Source organism: Crocodylus porosus, unplaced genomic scaffold (genome assembly GCF_001723895.1).
Source record: "Crocodylus porosus isolate Cpor-Errol unplaced genomic scaffold, CroPor_comp1, whole genome shotgun sequence".
NCBI classification, from domain to species: domain Eukaryota; kingdom Metazoa; phylum Chordata; order Crocodylia; family Crocodylidae; genus Crocodylus; species Crocodylus porosus.
Genome location: NW_017728886.1, coordinates 257911740 through 257933108, shown reverse-complemented (window position 1 = coordinate 257933108; position 21369 = coordinate 257911740).

Genomic DNA, 21369 nt, shown 5'->3' with positions numbered 1-21369 from the left:
GACTTCCTGCCCTTTGGGCGGGGGGGGGCTGGACTCGATGATCTTCCGAGGTCCCTTCCAGCCCTGATGTCTATGAAATCTATGAAAGAAGGGAGGGCAGGGCAGCAGTTGCACAGCTAGCGATGTGCTGCTGTTGTGCTAAGGATGCCCTGCTCCCAGTGCTCTGTGGCTTTGATATCTTGAGAAGCTGAGACCTGAAGCCTCCTTGGAGCTGCTTTGCAGAGGCCTCATCGGACTGAATTCACCTTCCCCCTTATAACCCTGCTTAATTCTTCATGTCCTCTCAGAGCCTGTTTTATCCTGTGAGTCCAGGTCTTCATTCACTTTTTAAAATCCTTGTTATTCAGTATGTCCCCTGGATGGTACAGTAAGTCTGCCCCCCATTTTGGAAAGGGATCAAATTGGTCAGTAAGGTTATGTGCCCTCTGGCTATTACCTTACATTGCAGAATTCATCCATGTTATCTGCCAAGGTGTAATTGAGAACCACTGATGATTCACTGATGTAGCTGTCCACATTTATCGGTGTTGTTTCTGTCTGCGAGTACCCATGCAGTCACTGCGTAGATATGGTGGGGCTGGGCATGGATTTCATAGCACTGCTTCCTGCCAGTAAAAATGCATTAATTACAGACTCCTTGATTTTTTTTTTTTTCTTGTTTTTGTCACACTGCCATGGTAGTGGCAGGGATAGGAAAAATGCCATATTATTAATTCCACAAAAATGCTATCATCCTGTTGGAGAGATTTAACAAGAGTACTGGGTACGGCTGATGTGTCTGAAGTTGTAAAGTACAGCTTTTGGTTTCGATGCTTCACAGCTGAAGTGCTGCTTTGGTGACGGGAAAGGGATGAGAGCAAAGTGGCCCATGATAGACTGACTATCCCTCTGGTGTGAAGTAGGGGCAAGTGATTTGACGGGGATGGAAAAGAAGGAAATCCCAGGTACGTAAAAGGTGTCTAAGCTATTTTAAATCTTTTTTCTTAAAAAAACAAAACAAAACAAAAAGCTTCTGCAGTTTCATTGGATCCCAGCAGATGATTATCTCCATCTGTTAACAACAAGTTTCAGCAGGTATCCTGTGGAGTTTCTAGACTTTAAGAAATTATCCTATTGATTGAGGTCTGTGGGAGCTTACCAAAGCTACTTGTTTTACTCTTCTCTAGCATTCCCCTCCGGTGGGCCAATTCAGTGGATAATTTTCTTGGCAGGGGTCCTGGAGCTATGAAATGGGCTGTGAAGCCATGTCTGCAAAGCCTGACTACTGTTTTTGCTGGATTTTACAGTTTTTAGAAGGGAAGAGTCAACTGGATGTTGAGAGAGATCAGCAGCAGTGGGAGGTGTCCCTCCAGTAGAAAACTCTTTTCTGCAGGAAGACCTGAATGACTCCATTGCTTACAGATCCGTGGCTGCGCAGTGTGGTGAGAGGAGCAGGGAGCGCATGAGTTTTGGGTCCAGAGATCAGTTCTGCTCCCTGATGGCTTGGCTGCAGCGGAGTCGTGTTGCTGGAGCCTGCCCTGCCTGCGCAGCTCTAGGATGCTCCTTCGCGGCAGGAGCAACAAATGCAGCCGTAAACTTTCCTGCTGGTGCCCAGTGGATGATACCAAGACCAGGCCTGTATCCAGCTGCAACAGGCTAAACTGGCTAATTTCGAGGCAGTATTTGAGCCCTTCATACACATCAGTGAAACACTGAAGGTGGAGCATTCATGAAAATCCTGCAGTGGCTGAAATGGTTTCCACTGAAGTCAGGTGAAGCTGGATGCGCCTACACGAGATGCTTTACTGTTCATTAGACTAATCTAATGCACAGTAAAGTGTCACTGTCTACATGTATGCATCGATTATTGCACGTTAAGTTAGCTTAATGTGCTGTTTACTAGTATCTATACAAACAGGTCTGAAAAAAATGGTGCAGTAACTAATGCACCGAAGTGCACATGTAGACCCCGACTGGGAGCAATTTGCTCCTGGCTAAGCCTCCATCTACACTGGGGGCAGAGTTGGGAGGGCAAGCTGTCCCAGATCTCTGGGCAGCTCCTTCCCAGCCCTGCAGAGACTGGAGCTTGCCCTGAGCCCAGGGGCGGGAGGGAGCAGTTCTGGCTCCTGGGGCAGCTCCCAGCCATGTGGAGCTCAGGATTGCAGCCCAACTTGGTGGCATTGGCTTGCCTAGGACTGCTTTAATGAGCCTGAATTTTCTGTGCAGAAAATTCAGATGCGTTAATTGCACATGTAGATGCGTCCACTGAGTCGGACATATGCCTCACGTTTTTGAAAATCTGATGTTAAGCCACCATTAAATAATCCAGTTTTGAATTTCTCTTCCCTCAGGACCTTTGGATGCTTCTTACTTCTATACTGCAGACAGCTGAGCTGGAATTTGATACTGAAGGCTTCTATTAAAATCCAAATTTTGGGCCAGATTTTTGAAGACGTTAGGTGCCAAGTCCCACTGAAATCAGTAACAGAGACAAGCCTGGTTTTTTGAAATCAATGAGAATTAGGCACTTGGGTATCTTTGAAAAATCTGGGTCTTTAGTGTTTTTCCTGATTACCAGAACTGATGGAGAAATGTCACATTTTGGCTGGGAAAGAGATGATATTTTTCAAAAATATGACTCCAACTTCTTTTACTAGCTCTGTGACTTATTCAGCTCAGTGAATTAGTGCATATGTTGCAGGCCTGAAAAGCAGCAGCTTAGCGTTGTGAGGAATGGGTCATTTCTTAGATGCTCTGGCTCTGGGGTGTGTTTCAGATGGAATGGGAGATCTCTCTCTCATATCAGTAATTGTGGAATTGCTGCACTTTGCTGGATTTTACTAAATCCAGCCGTTCATGTGCTTGAAACAATTTAGGAAAGGGCTTAGAAAAACAGGAGTTAAGAACATGTTGAAATACTTGGCCGAATATGGTTGCACTTAAGCATAGTCTTTAAGTTAAACGTGCTTAAGTATTTTATTGAACTGGGTCCTTCACTTCTGTCTTGGGGAAGTCCTTTTTGGCTGTGTCCAGATGAGTGGTATGCGTCTGCAGCACTACGTAGCACACATTCAGGTGTTCTCTGCACTGCAGAGTAGCAGCGTGGGGAGGTCCTGGGGGTCAAAAAAAAAAAAACAAAAAAACCCCCCACGCAAAAAAAAAAGAAGAAAAAAGCGGGGCAGCACATGCGGGGACAGCACGTACCTCCCAAAACTGGAGCCCGGCCCACCGGAGCCACACTCGGGCTGCCGGTCAGACTCTGAGCAGCAGAATCACTGCTTCTGCAGCCCCAAGAAGTCCCCCAGATCCCAGGTAAGGCTGGCCTCAGCCTCCCCTCCCCTCCCCAGGGTAACCTGCTGTGTGCCAGAGGGTGCGTGACACAGGTAGCAGCAGCACTACTTCTTGTCCCCCGGGGAACAAATGGCCGTGCTCATGTGGAGGTGACCTTTTGGGTGTGGTGCTAAAGCTTTCAGATTTCTGACTTTCCTCTTATTGGTACAAAACAGTAATAATCAAAAAACATAAATGGCCCCTGTGAGGGTAGCACAATGCAAACAGTTCTGCATTTACAAATATGACTTTGTAATTCCCTAGAATTTAGAAATCTTAGACTTTAATTGAAATCACAATTTGTCCCCTTGGGAGGAATGTCTTATCTGCCCCTTTAGTGAATAATTACACAAAGGTCCATAGCTCCTGGACAGGTTCAAAGAGTTCGGTGCTAGGAGATCATCCATTTTGGCTTTGTGTATATTAAAGGCCATTGAATTTTACCCAGGTATTCCTATATTAAGCCCCAAAACTTTAGTTAAGCAGCAGGATTTTGGGCTTCAACAGGTTTAACTGTTCTGTGCCTCAAGCAGGGAACAAGAGGTACTGGGGGGCTACCAGGGCCCAGGACACCCTTGGTGGCAGAGAACTGATTTAGGCAAGATATACCTGGATTGTTCTTTCAGGTGAATTGCATCCCATGTTTCAAAAGGAGAGAGAGGCCCATACCAGTTTTATCCGGGGGAAAAATTCTTTCCCAACATATTTCTCAGTTAGTGTTCCCCTGAATTTATGAGCAGGACAAACTGGAAGCTATCTAAGAAAGAGGACTCTGTGTACCATCTCGGAGCACCTGTTCACACCACCCAGTATCATTTCTCCAGCTGTGGCCAATTTCTGATGTGTCAGACGTGCATCCCCCTTCCCCACTTCAGAATACGCCTGGCTAATTGTGCTGCAGAGGAGGACAGTCATCCTGATCCCAGCTGAAGCCCTGAAGCATGAGATGCAATCATAATCATTGTGTTAATGTCGACCTGCAAGTTTAGTGGGCAGGTTGAGGGTACAGCAGGCCAGCCTGTTCTCTCCCCATGATTTGTGAAGGAAGGGGATGAACTGGGGATTCAGATTGACTGAGTCCAAGGCCAGAAGGGCCTGACGCTATAATTCAGCCTGTCGCTAGATGAAACCATGTCTTTTGGGAAGATACATGATCTCACTATAAAGATGCCAGCATTGCTGAGGCTGTTGCTTTCCTGGGTAAGCTGGTCTAATGGTTAATTACCATCTCAGCTTGGAATTTGTGTTTTGTATCAAGGATGAATTAGTGTTGATCCAAGGGCATGAAGCTGAAACTTGTTATGGTGTTGTCAGGAAGACCAAATGTTCCCTACTTTCCAGTCTCTTTTCCAATGTAAGGACCTAAGCCCAGCAGTCAAGTTGCCTCTCTTCCTAAGGAGCCCGGACTTTTTCTCAGCTTGAATTCGGCATCGTAAGGTCTGAGCATTTTTGTGGCCTTCCTTTTGAACTGTCTTCCACATTTCTTTATCCTTCCTGAAAGCTGGATGCTAGAGCTGGACCATAGGGCTGTGGTAATAATCTGACTTGTGCTTTGCACAGAGATTTACCTTTTTTTAAACATCCAAGGATTGCATTAGACCCTTTGCCCACGGCGCTGTAGCGAGAGTTAAGCTGAGACCATTATCTCCTTCTCTGAGCTGCAGCTTTCCAGGTCTCCCAATCTGGAGGTATAACTTGCATACTGTGTTCCCAGGTGTTGCTTTGAGCTGAATTAATACCCACTTGCTGGATGGTTACTTCTCAATGAGATTTAGAACAATATGTAACTATAACCCATCTTTTTCATTATTTATTATCCCATCAATCTTCATAAAGTTTACCAGCATAGAACTGATATACTCATCTATCTAGATTGTGGGTAAAAAATATTTAAACAATGCTAGATCAGGAATGGGTTCCTACGCTTGCAGGGGGCTTTGATAGAAATAACCTCACCCATTGGTCTCTCCCCACCAAAAACTACATTTTGTGACCTAACAGTGGGCCAGTTTTAATCTATCTAATATGTGGTCTGCTAATTATGTATAATAAAAATAAAATATCTCACAGTACTATGTCAGATGCCATGAAGAAGTCCTAGTATACTACATCAGCATGATTTGCTTTTATCACACAGATCTGTAATTGTTCAACATGAAGATAAAAATCTTGTTTGATAAAACCCACCTCCCATAAAACCATGTTGACTAGCATGAATTATACTTTTAGACTCTAACTCTTTGACAGGGCCTGTGAGCTGTCCAAGTAGTTGTGACCCTGGAGGGCGTTGCTGGGTTGGGTTGGGAACACTGCTAACCCCAGCCCCTTTTACTCTACTGCAGAGGGTCAACTGAGGATCCACACATCAGGACCCTGGCCTCCCCAGGCAGCTGACCTAAGGCTAGCCCCTGGCTTATGGGCTTGTCCCCAGGCCCTGGGCTTCCTGCCCAGATTCCAAAACCATTAACACAAATCAATAATAATAACAAATGAAAAAGATTGCTCTTATTGTCATGCTTATCGTTTGTGGTCTCTGCTGTCCACTCTCTGCTTGCGGCTTCAGCTGGGCAAGGGAAAGGCCGCCCAGAGATCATGCTGCCCAAGCATCCCTATCAGTGGCGGCATGCTCTTGACCTGGGAGACCCCCCTGCTTTGCAGCCATTCCAGGCTGCTTTAAACTCCGTAGCCCCGTGGGAGTGAGCCCTTCTGCCCTGCCCAGCTGGCCAGGCTTCCAGTTGCATGCATCTGGGGGCACTTCCCCAGCCAAGGCCCTGTTACAGACCCCAGTTCCCTCATTTTACCCAGGATCACTGTCAGACTAACTGGTCTGTAGTTCTTTAAGTTAGTGGTTTTCAACCTGTGGTCTGCAGACCCCTGGGGGGCTCTGCAGACTATATCTAAGGGGTCTACAAAAGATGACTATGATCAATCATAAGTCTGTAAATACCTACACTTGCCATTCAAAGGGGCCTGCCTTTCCATTCAAAATGTTTTAGGGGTCTGCAAATGAAAAACGGTTGAAAACCATTGCTGCAAGTCATCTTGGGTTTCTCTTTGTAAATGTTGGAGTTACAGTGGTAGATAGCCAGTCATTTAGAATTTCCCCAGTTTTTCAAGGTTTATTGAAAATTAACTTTAACACTTTAGAGATCTCCTGAGCTTGTTCCTTTTAAGACTCTTGGGTGCAAGTTACCCGGGCTTGTTGGGTTTAAAATGTTTAATTTTAGCAGGTGCTGCCTTGCATCCTCCGTTTGTTACAGATGGTAAAATTCTATTCCATCCACAACATCATATGGCAAGGATACATCCTCCTACTCCATTGCAAATACTGAACAGAAATATCTACTGAACATTTCTGCCTTTGCTGTATCCCCCTGTACAGTTTTACTGTCTGAATGTACCAAAGGACAACACTTGGCAATACTTAAGGTTGTTTTTATTCCTGATATGTTTGAAAAATGCTTTTGTATTGTTTTTAACTCACTTGGACATTTTCATTGATTCATTTAGCTTTCTTTATTAGTTGCCTACATTTTTAATGTGTTCGTTGCCATTTATGTCCCTTTTTTTCTATCCCTTATTTTATTCTTTTTATTATTGCATCCGCCGCTCCTCTTAACCAGGATATTTTTAACCAGTGGTGTAACCTAGGGCAGGCGAGTGGGGCATGTGCCCTGGGCACCACTTACGGGAAAGGGCACCAGAAGGATGGGGCAGAGGGTGCCTCATCCTGGGGTTTCAACTTACCTAGCTGCTGCTTGCCTCTTTGACACATTGCTGAGGTTGGGAGTGTGCGTCATAGAGCACAAGACCTTCTGGGAATTGTAGTTTTGTAGAGCAGCAATGCAGTTTGGTGCAACCATGAGGGGAGAACTGACCCCCATTTTTTGCCACCAAAATCAACATTTTGTTTGCCCTTTGCACATGGGCTTCAGCAACAAAACAAGGGGGGTAAATGTTTCCTCTCTGCAGCAGCAACCTCCATGCCACTCCAGAGAATTATGATTCCCGTAACACCGTGCACTCCCGGCCGCTGCCTGGCTGTTCCTGCCCCCGTGAGTGAAAGATAGGCAGAGGAGGGAGGAGAAGGGTAAGAGATGGCTGCCCTGGGCATACTTTTTCCATGTTACACCTCCTGAGGATCCCTCCATCCAGTGCAACTTTTTCATATCAGTGGAATTTGGGGACACCTAGTAGATTGTCTTTCAATAATTCCTGGGTTGTTGTTAAAGGTGTACTCGGTCTCTGTGTTGGTCTGAGAGGAGAAGACATACAAAAAAAACTAGAACTTTTACATTGCATTTTAAATTCATGTTCCTAGGCAATTCCTTTTAAGATTTGAAAATTGGCCCTTTTAAATGCCAGGCGTTTTTGTTACTGGCTGGTGGCATATGCTGTTTGTGCAAAGGAAATGTAACCAGGTCGTGATTCTGGGTACTTGGTGATGATGCTTATGGACACTTAATTATGATTCTATGGTTGGGTGAGCAATTAGCTCTTCTTTATCAGAAGTCGGTCTAATAGTGAGTCATTCCATGTTGGAAGCAGGGTGTTTTGCATTAAGAAATTATCTGTTTTTATTCAATTTTAAGGGAATTTTATTATTGTCTGCATGAGCTGTCGAGCAAATACCTACCAGGTTGGAATAGCCCATAACAACATGTTTTCTTACTGTATGTTTTGAACATACTTAAAGAGCAGGTCACTCTGGTCCGCTGTGAAATTTGGCTGTCTGTGACACCCGCATCTCATTCTTAGTTTTGCCAGTTAGAACAGGGGTCAGCAACGTTTGCTGGCTCTGGCCTAGAATAACCCAGCTTGGGGTCAAGGTAGTCTGCCGGGAGCAGCGTGGTGAGCTTGAAGGTGCTGCTGCTAGGTATGGCGAGTTTATTATGTAGGCTTGGCCTCAGTGGCTTTTGCTTGAAGAAGGCTGTTTGTGCCCGAGAGCTTGCAAAGAACTTTTTCCCAACTATTTAGTTGGTCTAATAAAAACTATTGCATCTACCCAAAGAACCTTGTCTGCCTGCCTGTGTCCTTAGACCAACACGGCTACAACCAGCAGCCCTTCAATGCACCTTTAATTCATAGTTGACTGAAATAGAAATGTGTCTACACTGAATCAACCTAGTGATTCAATTCCTAAACCAGTATTTACCTAAAGTCCTGTTAAGTATGTAGAGATTAATAGGGTCACCCAGAGCGCCAGTGAGGACATTTCTTTGAATGCTCTTGAGTACCAGCAGGTAGCTGTAATTTACTGCTGTGTTGGCACTTTACAAGCAAAATTAGCATTGTACTCTCATGGTGTGATAAACTGGCTTAGTAATTGAGAGAGAGATTTTGGAAGTCGGGGCAGTGAAACTTGGGCACTAAACACAGCTGACTCAGGGCTCCCTTACATGTTACACTTGGCATGTGTTATATTTAGATCCTAGAAAGCATTAAAATGATTTAGAAAGTTTTATGAGCAGTTGCATGTTAAATATAGTTGCATCTAAATATAGATCCTAGTACCACATTGGAGTCTTGAACATGGACAGATCCAGGATTTTGGAAAGAAGGGTGCAGATGGTGTGGTGCATTATCACATACAACACAACACACGTTTTTCTCCACCTAAAAAGAAACTAGAAACTTCGCTAATCTAAATTATTCAATTTAAGATTGAAGAAAAAAACGTTATTGGAATGTGTATTAATTTGCTATATCATATATTACATATAAAAACGCAATGAACTAGGTAAAATAATCAAAAGATATTATTTGATTTGTCCTGTAGGCTTTATAGTTAAATGTATGCCCTTTTTTCAGATTCATAAAATACAATCTAGCCTTCTTGAGTATCTTGAATTTTGGCAGTGCATCCAGTGTTTCACTGAAAGTTATTTCACACCTGAAGTAATGTTCATCTGTTTTACCTTTTGCATACCTGAGTTAATGTTTCTAGTTGGAGTTAAAACACCAGGCTGCAGAACTGCAAAATGGAAGCTACAGTACCAGGGGCAGCAAACAGACAGCAGAATTGCAGAAGAAAGGATAATTTGAATAGTGGACCCATTAAAGACCGTTAAAAAGAAGAGGGTCATTAATACCTGTGGAATGAAGAGTTTAGAAGGAATCAAGTAGATTTTAATGTGCCGTGAAGTGTGTTGACTCCCTCACTGCTTCCTGAATATGGGACTGGCATATGCAGAAATGCTGCTGCCACTCTCAAGCAGTTGGTTTTAAAGTTTGAGTGGAGCAGGAATCAAAGACTGGTGCAGCTGCACCCCTCCCAGATCTGTTCCTGCTCGAACTAGCTTCTATGCAGTTCCAGGGCTGAGACGAGAAAATTTGGGTCTCAGTGCTGAGACAGCATCAGATCAGCCTCCTTGGGATCCCAGAGGTGAGATGTGAAAATGAGCAGATTTTTTTGAGTCTCACCTAGAATCTCACTGAACAGGCTCTGGTGGGCTCCCAGGGTAGAGACCCAGAAATCAGCTGATTTTTTTCAGGCCTCAGCTATGGGATTGCATTTGAGCTGGTTCAAGACTCCAGTGAGATCCCAGGTTCTGAGACCCAGAAGGCAGCTGAATTTTGGGTCTCAGTCCTAGGATCTCACCAGAGCTGGCTTGAAGACATCTGTGCAGTTCTGGAGCTGGGACCATCAGTGAATTGTGGGTCCCTGTCCTGGGACCACAGCTGATTTGTATCGTCTCCAGGGAGAGTCCCATGTTCAAGCAACATACGTTACCTAATACCATCAGGAGATAATCCTGTCTGGAAAAAGCATAACTTTAGTACCATACTAGAGCACTTAGCATGTTTGATCCTGCTTGGATACTAGCGTTTTAAATATGGTTAACATGTGCTAAAAGTAACGTGTAACAACCCCGTAACCCAGTACCCTGGGCCATGTCATCTGGCCCGTGGTGCTCCCCCCAGGCTGTGGTCCTGAGTGCTAGATTGGGTATGTAAGGCAGTGTGGGGCCCAGTCCTGGTGAATGGGCTGGATGGGAGCAGGAAGAGATCCATGGAGCCTGATCCCAGTGTCTGGGGCTTGGCAGGGGCAGGTGGGGCCACAGGGCCCGATCCAGCCCATGGGCCAACCTGTAGACTGCACCCCCGTTTTGTCTGCTGGGCCCAAAGGTTGAGAGCCACTGTCCTTAGCCTTGCAGCAATGCTGAAGAGTCCCCTCTTCTTTGAGGGAAGGCCTGGTGGGCATTGATTAGGTGCCTGGAGCAAGAAACGACCTACCTCCAATTGATTGTGGAGTTTAGACCTTGAGTTGATTTAGTGCCTAACTCCCATTGATTTTGATGAATATGGGATGCTGAACTAACTTTAAAAATCTAAATTACCTTTCAATTATTAAACTAAGTTTTGACTCCTAGAGAGCAGCAGTCAGGTGAAGGAGACCTTCTCTGACAGAAATATTCATCTTCAGCAGTCTCAGATACTGATGCCTTAAGCATTTTGGGGAGGCAGCGTGATTGCAACCCTGGGTGAGGGCTCACAGTTTTGTTCCCAGCTCTGCCAGTGATCTTGGGAACATTGCTTTGCTGTTTGGTGTCTCTGTTTTCTTCTCCTGCCCTTCTCTGTTTCATTTGGGGACAAGGACGGTTTTTTACTATGTGTACCATCAACATGAGTAGACACTGTTGTAACCAAAATAATATTCCCAACATTAGGTTCTTGTATACACTCAGGTGGATCAAGAGCAGCCGATTGCCTCCGGTGGAATTATCCCAACAACATACCGATGTCTGATATAAGTAGGACATGGCCCCCACGAAGAGGAAGTCTCATCATGATATGACTTAGGACTAATATTTTCAGCAGCCCACTGTGTGCTCTTTCCCAGTGGACTGCAGCATAGCCCATTTTGCTATCTTGGCCGTAGGCTATGAGAAACCCCATCATTTGGAAAATCAAAAGTCTGCTGTAGCCTGCAAGACTAAATAACTGTTATCAGGCTGCAGATTTGTATTTAACATCCTGGGTGCACTGATTGAATTGCATGGTTGATACGAGGTTGAAAGAGAACTTTCCCTAGACCACGGTTTCCTTACAAATCTTGCTGATCAACAAAACGGAAAGGTAATCATCTCGGCTGCTCAGAGGTCCTGCTGCTTCACTTAATTCCTCGTCTGGTTCCACTCAGCCAAGTGTTCCCAATAATTTATTTTGTCTCTATTTCAGATGAACTAGTCTGCTTCTGGCAGCTCTTCCACCTCTATCATATGTGTATCTTAGGGACTTATATGGCCCCTCCATGGTAGCATCCGAGTGCCTCTCAATCTTGAACGTGTCCTGGGAGAAGGAACAACAAATACACCTGTAATACATATAATGGCATTGACTTCATGTCAGAAGATCTCAAGGCTCTTTGTTAAGAAGGTTGCTATCATCGTTGTCATTTTGCAAGTGAAGTGACTTCTCCAAGGTCACCAAACACCATTAGGGGCAGGAGCAGGAGCAGGGGACAGAGCTCAAGGTTTCTTCCCTTCCAGAGCAGCATCTGTCTCACTCAGCCATACTCCCTTTGGGGCCAGACAGAGAGGAAGTCTTTCTATCTTTGCAGCCCAGTGGACCAACTTGAACAGCAAGGGTGGGAGGGTGCTCGCAGCTCTACCATGCCTATGGTCCGGTGCTTAGGCACTTTGCTAGGAAACAGGAGACGGTGGTTTAAACCCCTTCTGGTGGGGGAGTGCCCTAGTCTTTTCTTCCCAAGTGCAGGGGGGATGGACCTGATAATCTCGTGGTCCCTTCCAGCCCCTAATATCGATGAATCTATGAATTTGCTTTTTTGGAGCTAACAGGTTGCATGGTATTTCTTCTCTCCCATCATAGCCAACGTGGGGCAGGGGTAGCATGTAAAATCTGCAAAAATAGCCTAACATTCCACTTAAGCAGCTCATTGTAACTTTGCAAGTTTACTTACCCATCTAAAAGTGGAGTTGGATTTGGACCACAGAGTGGAAGTCCACTCAAAGTCTAGCAGAGCTGGGAATTTGAAGTAGGTTTCTTGCAGCTAGCTACTCAAGCCTTCAAATAGCCTTTCACTATGCCATGTATTACTGGCTGTAGAATAAGGTGTAAAAAGCTGTATTATATATAAGTATCTTAAACTCAGCATGTATAATTGGAAAAAAAAAGATTTGGCTCCTGTTACTCCAAATGAATATTTAAAAATAGGAAATAGTTCAGTAGTTGTCAGTTAATATGATGAATGTGAGATTCTATCAATTTTGGGGAGAAATGTTTCCAAATGGGCAAATTATTACTTTTAGGAATGGGTTTCCTGCACGTAGTAATGGGTAGTATTTTTTATGGTGTTTTCTCCTTTCCAGATACTTTAGAACTGTTCATTAATTAACACTCACTGCCCCTTTAGAAGTAGGCAAATAATTATTACCAATCTTGTTCGCAGGAAACAGAATGAAAGATAACATGCACGTTACTTAAATAAATTGGGCACTGGATTGAATGCTAATATGATCCATTGCAAGTGCCCTATCTGCATCTGTAAAGGAGTCCTTGCATATACAAAGAAATCATTTAAAACAATGCACAGACAGTTGCATGAATAATTATGAGTTTGACGTGTTTAAATATCGGGCTTGGTTTACAACTAAGGTTTCAACAAAGCCAGATCAAGGGCATTTAGCCATTTGTTTGCACATTTAGCATGTGATTTTTAAGTTCATGATACGTTTTAAGAAAAAAGAATCCATTTTTAATGGCTGCATAGAAATGATTTTTGCTAATAGACTCATTAAGCTCTGGATTCAGCTGAGTTAACTACATGCTTTTAAATGCGTGCGAGCATCCACTGCAGTTAGCGGGTTGTATTCACGTAGCTCCAACAGGGCGAAACAATGCAGACTTTGCCCTTCTTCAACAGCATTCACCCCACCTCTCCATTCAGGTGTGCAGACCAGCACGTTCTGCTGAAATGAATGAGCACTGCAAAAGTTTTGCCCCTCTCACGATTGGTCTTTACCTCGGTATCATCACCGTGTTCAGCTATTTGATGCGCATCCCTTGGCACCGCTCTGCTGGCAGAGGGCACAGAGCACTGACAGTCTCTTTGAATTGCCTGCCACTTTTGTGAAAAGCTGCTGTTTAAGGTTTTGGTTTAAAAGTGAATTGATAAACTGTCTGAGGTTGCTTTCCAGCCTGATGAGCAGACATTTGGAAGCCATTTTTCTTTCCAGCTAATCTCACCCTTGGAAACTTCTTCCCTACCCTTCCTTTCTCCTCCCTTGGTTCCCCTAGAGAACACATTTTTTAAAGGAGGTGCTTAAGGGACAGTCACTAAAAAGTGGAAGTATCACCACTGCCTATCTGTCATCCTCAAGACAAGGGCATTGTGTTTGTTGGCACCTTTTCTTGAACATCTTTCCTCTGCTTGTGCTGAAAAATCACCCAAAGATGGTTGTTTCACAGACTTCATTTAAAGATGTTCTTACGTGCAGTTGTGCATTCCCCAGCGGCGCTCTTGCTTGGGACCCTAGCCTTAACACAGTCTCTCTGAGTGCCCCTTGATGCCAGCCCAGGCATAACTTCTGGACTGAGGGAGACCAGGCTTTTTAGTCCTTGTGCCCCCTTGCTGTCTGTCTCCGAGAGCTACCGTCTGGCTTAGCTCTTGGGGAGGGCTTTCCCTCTTTAAGGGGATGCAGTCCTCCCACAGTCATATGCAGCAAAGCAGGCAGCTCTTCCACAACAGAAGCAGCATTTCATAGTTCAGGTGTGCAAACCTGTGTTGCCAGGCCTAGGCCAAATCCAAGGCAGTGTTAGAGTCGGTGAGAAGGCCAGGCTGTCTTCTCCAGAGCCTTTCAGTCTGCTTCTGTCTTCCCCTTGCATCTCTGGGAATCTCTTTTTCAAGCCAGGCTAATACAGTGGGTTTTCTTGGAGTCCCTCCTGGTGCCAGAGACAGCTATGTGTCTCTAGGTGCTTGGGTTTGAATCCCACGATGCGTCTTAGCCTAGGTCTACCTTGACTGAAGTGGAACCACTCGGAGTGTACATCGGAGAACCTGCAAAATCAAGGCTCAACCCTCTGCGGCGTGGGGAGCTGGAGCTTGGTGGGGTCCTGAGCAGTTGTTTGTACTTCTGGAGGACCGTTATGGAGTATCTATATCTGCAAATTGTATTCTTGCCGGTCCCAATGTCTATCAGCGGAGACAGAGCCCCACCTTCAGTCCTAAGTCCAGTTCAAGGCAACATTAACTCTTTCTTTCTTGTGGTAGAACAGGTTTCAGGGAAGTCGGGGAAACTGAGGGATGTAACATTATTGTGAAAGAAAACCCACATTTAACTCAGAAATATTAGAAAGCAATACCAGTGTGGCACAGGTGTTTTATTGGATTGGGGTGTAGTCAGCACCTCATAGGATGGAGACCGTTACCAGTGATCCCACAAGGAGATGATTGGGTGGTGGATCCCAGATATGTCCTATTTGGTTACAGACCTTCAAGTGAGAAACAGGGCTTTATTTATACACACGGTCCATACAGCAGGCCTGCAAAGATTTATGCATGATATCAAAGCACTTCCTGGGCTGGGATGCCCGAGTACCAGACAGAAGACATTATCTCACCTGGCCAAGTACACTGCGAGCCATTGTGTTCACTCACAGAAAAGTATTATGTTGAGCGCAGGGGCCAATGAAAAGGTCCTGTTGGGCGATTTCTTTTTGAAGAGAAACTGTTGGCTAAAAGGCAAGTTCAACAAATGAACAACAAACTGGGTAAATCAATTATGGCACAAGTAGCATCTTGGCTCTGGATGCCACGTATTTTATGATTCTCTAGCCACAAAGCTTCCATGCTTAGTGGACCGTTTTATAGGAATGCCTTTTGCTCCTAGCTACATTGTGCAAACTGTACAATAATCATTTGATCCTGCCTGTGCCATCCAGGGCTGGCACTTGGATCGTTCTGGCTTCTGTGAAAGCTCCTTGCTCTCCCTCCTAATTTTCCTTGCCTGCTCATTTTCTCTCTGTTGGACATGGTGCGTGTTAGTCTTAACATCTGAGGCAAAATTCCCAACCAGCACATGGAAACCTACTCTGAAACTGGAGCAGGACTGGTGGGTGAGACCCAAAGGCTTTCTCCTTATCAGTGAGGACAAGCATTCTCTTGGGGTGCATTATCTATTTAAATTAAATGCTATTGTTATGTTTTATAAAATGTCTCCTATAACTACATTTGAGCAGTTTTCCTAAAAACATCAAGTTCATGGAGCAGCAGCACTTTTTGCAATAACAATAATTAATGCTTTCTGCTTGCATGGAACCCTTTCCTCTGCCGGTCTCAGCCACATGCGTGTGTCTGTGTACTGGATTTGTGGAAAAATATGCCTGATAAACCGAGATCCTTCAGTCTCTCCCTATCTAGTTTCTTGAAAAGAGGGTTTAGCTTGCAGATCTCTGGATCGTAGATGGCAGTTCCCTGTGGAGGCAGAAGCTATTTGATAGCAGAGGCTCTTTATTCTAGCAGACAAAGGTAAAACAGGATCCACGGCTGAGAAACTGAAGTCAAAATGGAAGTAAGGCACCATTTTTTGAACAGTGTGAGTGATTAACAATTGAAGCAGGTGACTATGTGAGAAACAAGGGGATTTTTGGTATTATCTTTTATTGGAGCAACTCTAGAGTTGGGGGAGATGTTTGTTCAACGATCTTTCAGGCATTTAAGTGCACATGTAGATGTGCCCCATAACTCCAATATGGTCTACCATAACCCCTATCCCTTGCTTAGGGTTATACAGGGTGGACAGAGCTGATATTATAGTGTTCCTTTTTGGCCTTAAAATCCATTCATTTGACTTGTCTCAGATAACATTGGGAGATCATGCAGTCATAGTCCCCTGGCTCACTCCCTTGGTCTAACTTTCTGACCTCATTTTCTATATGTATCTCTTACCAGACGTAGAAAATAAAGTCATTTGTTGTAGATGAGTTTAAATCTGAAGGGAACAGATGGGGTTTCCCTGTCGCAGGGCGTTACTAGCATTTTATGCGTGCAAAGCAGAACACCTGGAACAAATCACTAGAAACCTCTTAAAAGGCAAATGTTGTTGCAGCAGAAGTCTGTTTTATAAAACAAATAACTGTGCTAGCTATTAATTTGAGATGGTTTGGCTCTCTTTGCAAAACACATCTAGGGTTAGTTTATGCAGATTCTGAAAAGAATTAAACTCTTTACATTCATCCTCCTGGTGCGTTGGGGGTTTACTAGTTTTTAGACTAATTCATTCATTGTGAATAGTTTTACTGTGCAGGGTCTATAATGATACGAGGGCAGGGGCAAAGATTTTCAGAAATGGCTCATAACCTTAGTTGCCTTGACTTCTGCCTGCCCTGCTGGAAACTCCTCCAAGGTCAGGAGCTCGAGGGTGGCACTCCAGATCAAGTCATTTTGAAACTCTTTGCCCGTAGAGGAGAATTTAGGACTCCTGGGTTCTGTTCTGGTCTCTACCATCAACTTCTTGTGTGACCTTTGGAAGTCATTTAAGCTCTGTGCCTCGGTTTGCCCATTTGGAAAATAAATGTAATGTATGCCAATCTGTCCGTGAAGGCTGAGGCTTAGTCAGCTGTTGGCAGCTGAGAGTTGTGGTGGATTCGCTGTCGCTTGACATATTTTATGATTGGACGTCTTTGGTTATGCCGTAGCTGAAACAGAAATGAGGGCCTCAATGCAGTAATTACTAGGGGAGCATCTTTGGCCTGTTTTAGACCAGAGTCTAGTTTAAGGGATCATAATGACCCTTTCTGGGGGCTGAATGCATGAAACCTGGGCTTATAAAAGTACTGTTTAGTTACCTGAATGCTTGGTGCAAACAGATGCCATCCTGCTGACAGCCCCTTGTCCATAGGTTTGTGACCTGATGTAGCTTCTACGTTTGTTGGGCAGCCCTGCATCTGCTGTGCTGTTTCTGTTCCTTTTTTATTGTTGTGCGTCTCCGCGCCAAACACATCTCAATTCCAGTATATTGGAACAGATTGGGGTTTTGTGTGTTGTGCAAATAAGAGAGCGGCGGCAACATTGCAGACAATCAGAGCAAAACTGAACAGGGGTCTGGCTCACGAGCACTTGAAGTCACGCACCACATTTGGGATTTTGAATGCAGTGAGGCAGGCTGCTCCAGCACGATGCATATTTTTCATACGAGCTGGAGACAGCTTTATGCTTCATGCAGGACCCCTGGCTGTTAGTGGCAGGAGGGAGCCTCAGGAAGGCTGATGTGAGCTTTTAAAGATGAATTATTTAGACTGTGACTTTCCAGCCTCCCGAGCATCTTCTGGCAAAAGTTGAAGATAAATTTGCTTGTCGCAGAAGAACCATAAACCTGTGACAAATGCTGAGGAGGTTCCCTGTGACGTGGGCTTTCCTGTTGCTCACTGCTGTAGTGTTATACAGAAACCCTTAAAGTAGATAAATGTCTCCTTTTCAAGGTACGCCAAGGTGCGTGATTGCAAGGGCAGGCCTGCCCCTTGATGGGTGTCCTGCCCCCTGGTCACTATCTTGGAACCAGAAGTCCGGCCCCCCCCCCCCAACAACGTGTGTTAATTTGATTTTTAAAAAAGACTTTTGTCTTGATTTGTGTGTGTGTAGTGTACATAGTGGTGAATTGCATAACGCTTTAAAATAGAGTCTGACTTTTGTATATTGTGAGGGGGGTGCGGAGGATGTGGGGGTATGGGGTTTGTAGGGGGATGTGGGTGTGTGGGTATGAGTGCATGTGGGGTGTGGGGGTTTGGGTAGGTGGGTGGGTATGAGGTTTGGGGGTACATGGATGTGTGTGTATGTGGATGTGTGGGGTATGGGGTTTGTGGGGGTCTATGAGTGTGTGGCGGGGGTGTCAGGAGGGTTGTGACGTATAGAGGGGGAGGGTGGCTGGAGTGTGTGATGGGGTGTGGGGTGTGCATGGGGGCTGTGGGTGCATGTGTACAGTGGTGTGACAGGGGTGTGGGTGTGTTTATGGTGGGGTGTGTGTTAGGCCCCATTATGCACAGCCCCTGCCACCAGCAGCAGCAGCAGGCAGTGAGGCCTTGGGGCACTCATGGCCCATGGCAGGTGGAGACCCTTGGTGGTGCGTGGTCCCGGTGAGCCCCAGGACTCGGCCCATGTGGCCAGGTAGGTGGAGGGGCGGAGCCTGCCCGGTTCCATAGAGCCCCTGCCAACCCAGGCTCTGCTCCTGCTGCTCCATGCTAGGCCCCTGCCACCCGGGCCCCAAGGCACTGGTGTGGGCTCCACACTCCTACCTGCCCACTGCCACTGCCCCGCCTGCCACCACTGCCCTTCCCCTGCCGCTTCTTTTGTTTCCTGCCTCCGCTCCCTGCCCACCCCTCACTTTGGCAGCGTGTGGTTCCCGGCTGCATGGTCAGGATCACAGAACTCGGCAGGAGCCAGCCTGGCCCCTGCAGTTCCCAGCTGGCTCCTGCTGCTGCCGGCCCTGGCCCCAGGGCACTGTGCTCCTGCCCACCCCCTGCTTCCTGCCGCTGCCCTCTCCCTGCTGCTTCCTTTCCTTCCCTGCCTGCCTCCACCGCTTCCCTACCCCCACCTGCCCACGCACGCCTCCAGCAGCACGCGGTATTTGGCTGCATGGCCGGGACCACAGGACGCAGTAGGAGCCAGCCCCAGCCTGGCCCCCTTAGTTCCCAGCTGGCTCCTGCTGCACTTTGCCAGCCTGGCCACGCAGCCAGGAATTGTGCAGTGCCGGCTCTTGCTGCATTAGCGATCCTCCACCCTCGCGCTCTGCCCATTCTTATCTGGGTTTGCGTGCTCAGACGGAGGAAGGGCGGGTGAACAGCCCCATGGTTGCTAGGCCAGAAGCGTCTGCTAGACAGAAGCTTGTGACTGGGGGCTAGGGGTGTGGAGGGGCCGGACGGGTCTTTCTGCTGCTGCCACCAGGTCCTGCTACTGGCGTCTCCTGCATCCTGCTGCCATTGGCTCCTTGTCATCTTTGACAGGCAGCCACAGGGAGATGATAATTCATTTTTTAAATTTCTTAGGGGCCCCAAAGGCCAGATAGAATGGCCTGTGGGGTTGTATTTTGCCCACCCCTGCTATGGCATCATATTCCCTCTGTCTGGCCCCTGTGAGTGGAGCCTGCCCATACCCAGAATAGGGCATCACTGGAGATGTGGGTTTGAATCCCCTTTGCGCTGAATTTGGGTCTCCCTTATTCTTAGGTGAAGGGCCTAGCGCTGTCACCTTCTCCTGGCTATGTTTCTGAATGAAAGTGCCCATAGCTTGTGTTCTGTGCAGAGCTCTGCCTTGCTGGTATGGGACAAGCATGGTGGAGCACGCAAGCTGGATCAGGTCCCTGAATGCCTAGTGTGAGAATTCCCGTTAGCCTGTGATGCTAAATAGGTAGCTCTGCTTTGCTAGGACGGCAGCAGATCTGGACATGTGTTGAAGTCAAATACAGGTGTCTGGAGAATGTTTTTGGTAAAAATAGGCTTTTGTGGAGGTAGGCAAGGGTTTTGAGAATTGCACCCCTGGATGTGGGCACTTAACTTCTACCTTAACCGGTTTGTGACTAAGCCTGAGTCCACAGGACCTCAAAACTTGACTCTGAATTTCTGATCTGGTCTCCAGTTGTCTTTCCTTACACACAAGTCAGTGATTATTTCCACGCCCCCCAAATCGGGGATTTATTCATATTGCCTTCATAGCTCTGAGTTGTCCCAAGGCTTCGTGGCTATAAACCAGCTTTATCTATAAGTACATTTTGGACAGTTCCAACTGAGCTTCTTTCTTTTATAAGAGGAATCACTGTCTCTTCTTAAGTAATCCATTGCAAGGAGATAAATTTAATGCCTGCCTTGAGGGAAGATATCTAATAATGAATTTAATGATTGCAGATGTAAGGTAGATAAAAAGATTCTGGTTAGTTTCACATGATGTCTTCCTGCTCACGACTGAAACGAAGCGCGTAGTTGTTGCTCTGTAGAACAGAGAAGATCAACAGAAACATTGAAAGGCAGCAATTTTTGGAGAGATTTGAAAACTATTTATAAAAATCTTTGCAGCCATGGGATGCGACTGAAAAACCAGCCTGGGAAGATTTAGGTTTAAATGCATGCTTGAGTCCATCCCTGTTCAGCAAAGAAGATTAAGATGGCCTTAAATCTCCCTGATTTTGGTGGAATAGTCAAAAGGACCCGAGTGACCTAGGATTATGAATACAAAGGCTGTACTCGTACTTTTTCAGTCATTTTAGTGCTTTATAAAATCCTAACTTAATTTTTAAAGCATGTTTCTGTGCATTGTTGAACTGTGGCTTGTGGGACTGGCCTGAAGTTGCACATTTTTCTTTCCTGCATTTTTCCTTCGTGTTCTCCTCTGCGTTCTATTCATCACACTTTTTCTTGGGTTGATTACGTACAATGGTCTGATAAAATATTTGCACTAAATCACCCGGCTTCTAATCCAGGTTCTACTCTGCCAAACTTCAGTGGGTGCGGGAAGTACGAGTGAAGTTTTTCAGGTTCTGGCCTTGTTTTACTCTTCAAAATATAGCTTGTTCCCATTAAGGCCCTTGGTAAAACTCTCTTTAACTCCACTTGTTAAAACATAGCCATGCGTTAATTTGTCATTAATGTCCTTTGGAAACCCTGCTGCCTGTTTGTATGTTAACACTGGATGATGCAAATTTTATACACAGCTCTGCATGATAGATGTTGTGTCTGTATTGTAATTATTTCCTGTAGTGATCTAGAGCCTGACTCGGATGGGCAGGATGGCTACTTGGAGCACTGCATCGCACTCCATCCTGCGTGGGCCTGCCAGCTGGCTGTCCCAGTGCCAGGACAGTGCAGTGCCAACAGAAAGCAGGGTGGGGGTTGGAGGCATGGGTGTAAGGGGGTGAAGGAGTCCGTGCACTTGTGGCCTGGCCCCAGGCTGTGGCAGAGCAGAGTGGCATGGGATGCAGCCCTCCCTCAGGCTCCTGGTGGTGGGCAGCAGGTCAGATAGGGTCAACTGGCAGGCTGGATTTGGCCTGCAGGCCATATTTTGCCCACCCCTGCCACAGATGCTGAAGAAAATTGGTTACGTACTGTTTGTCC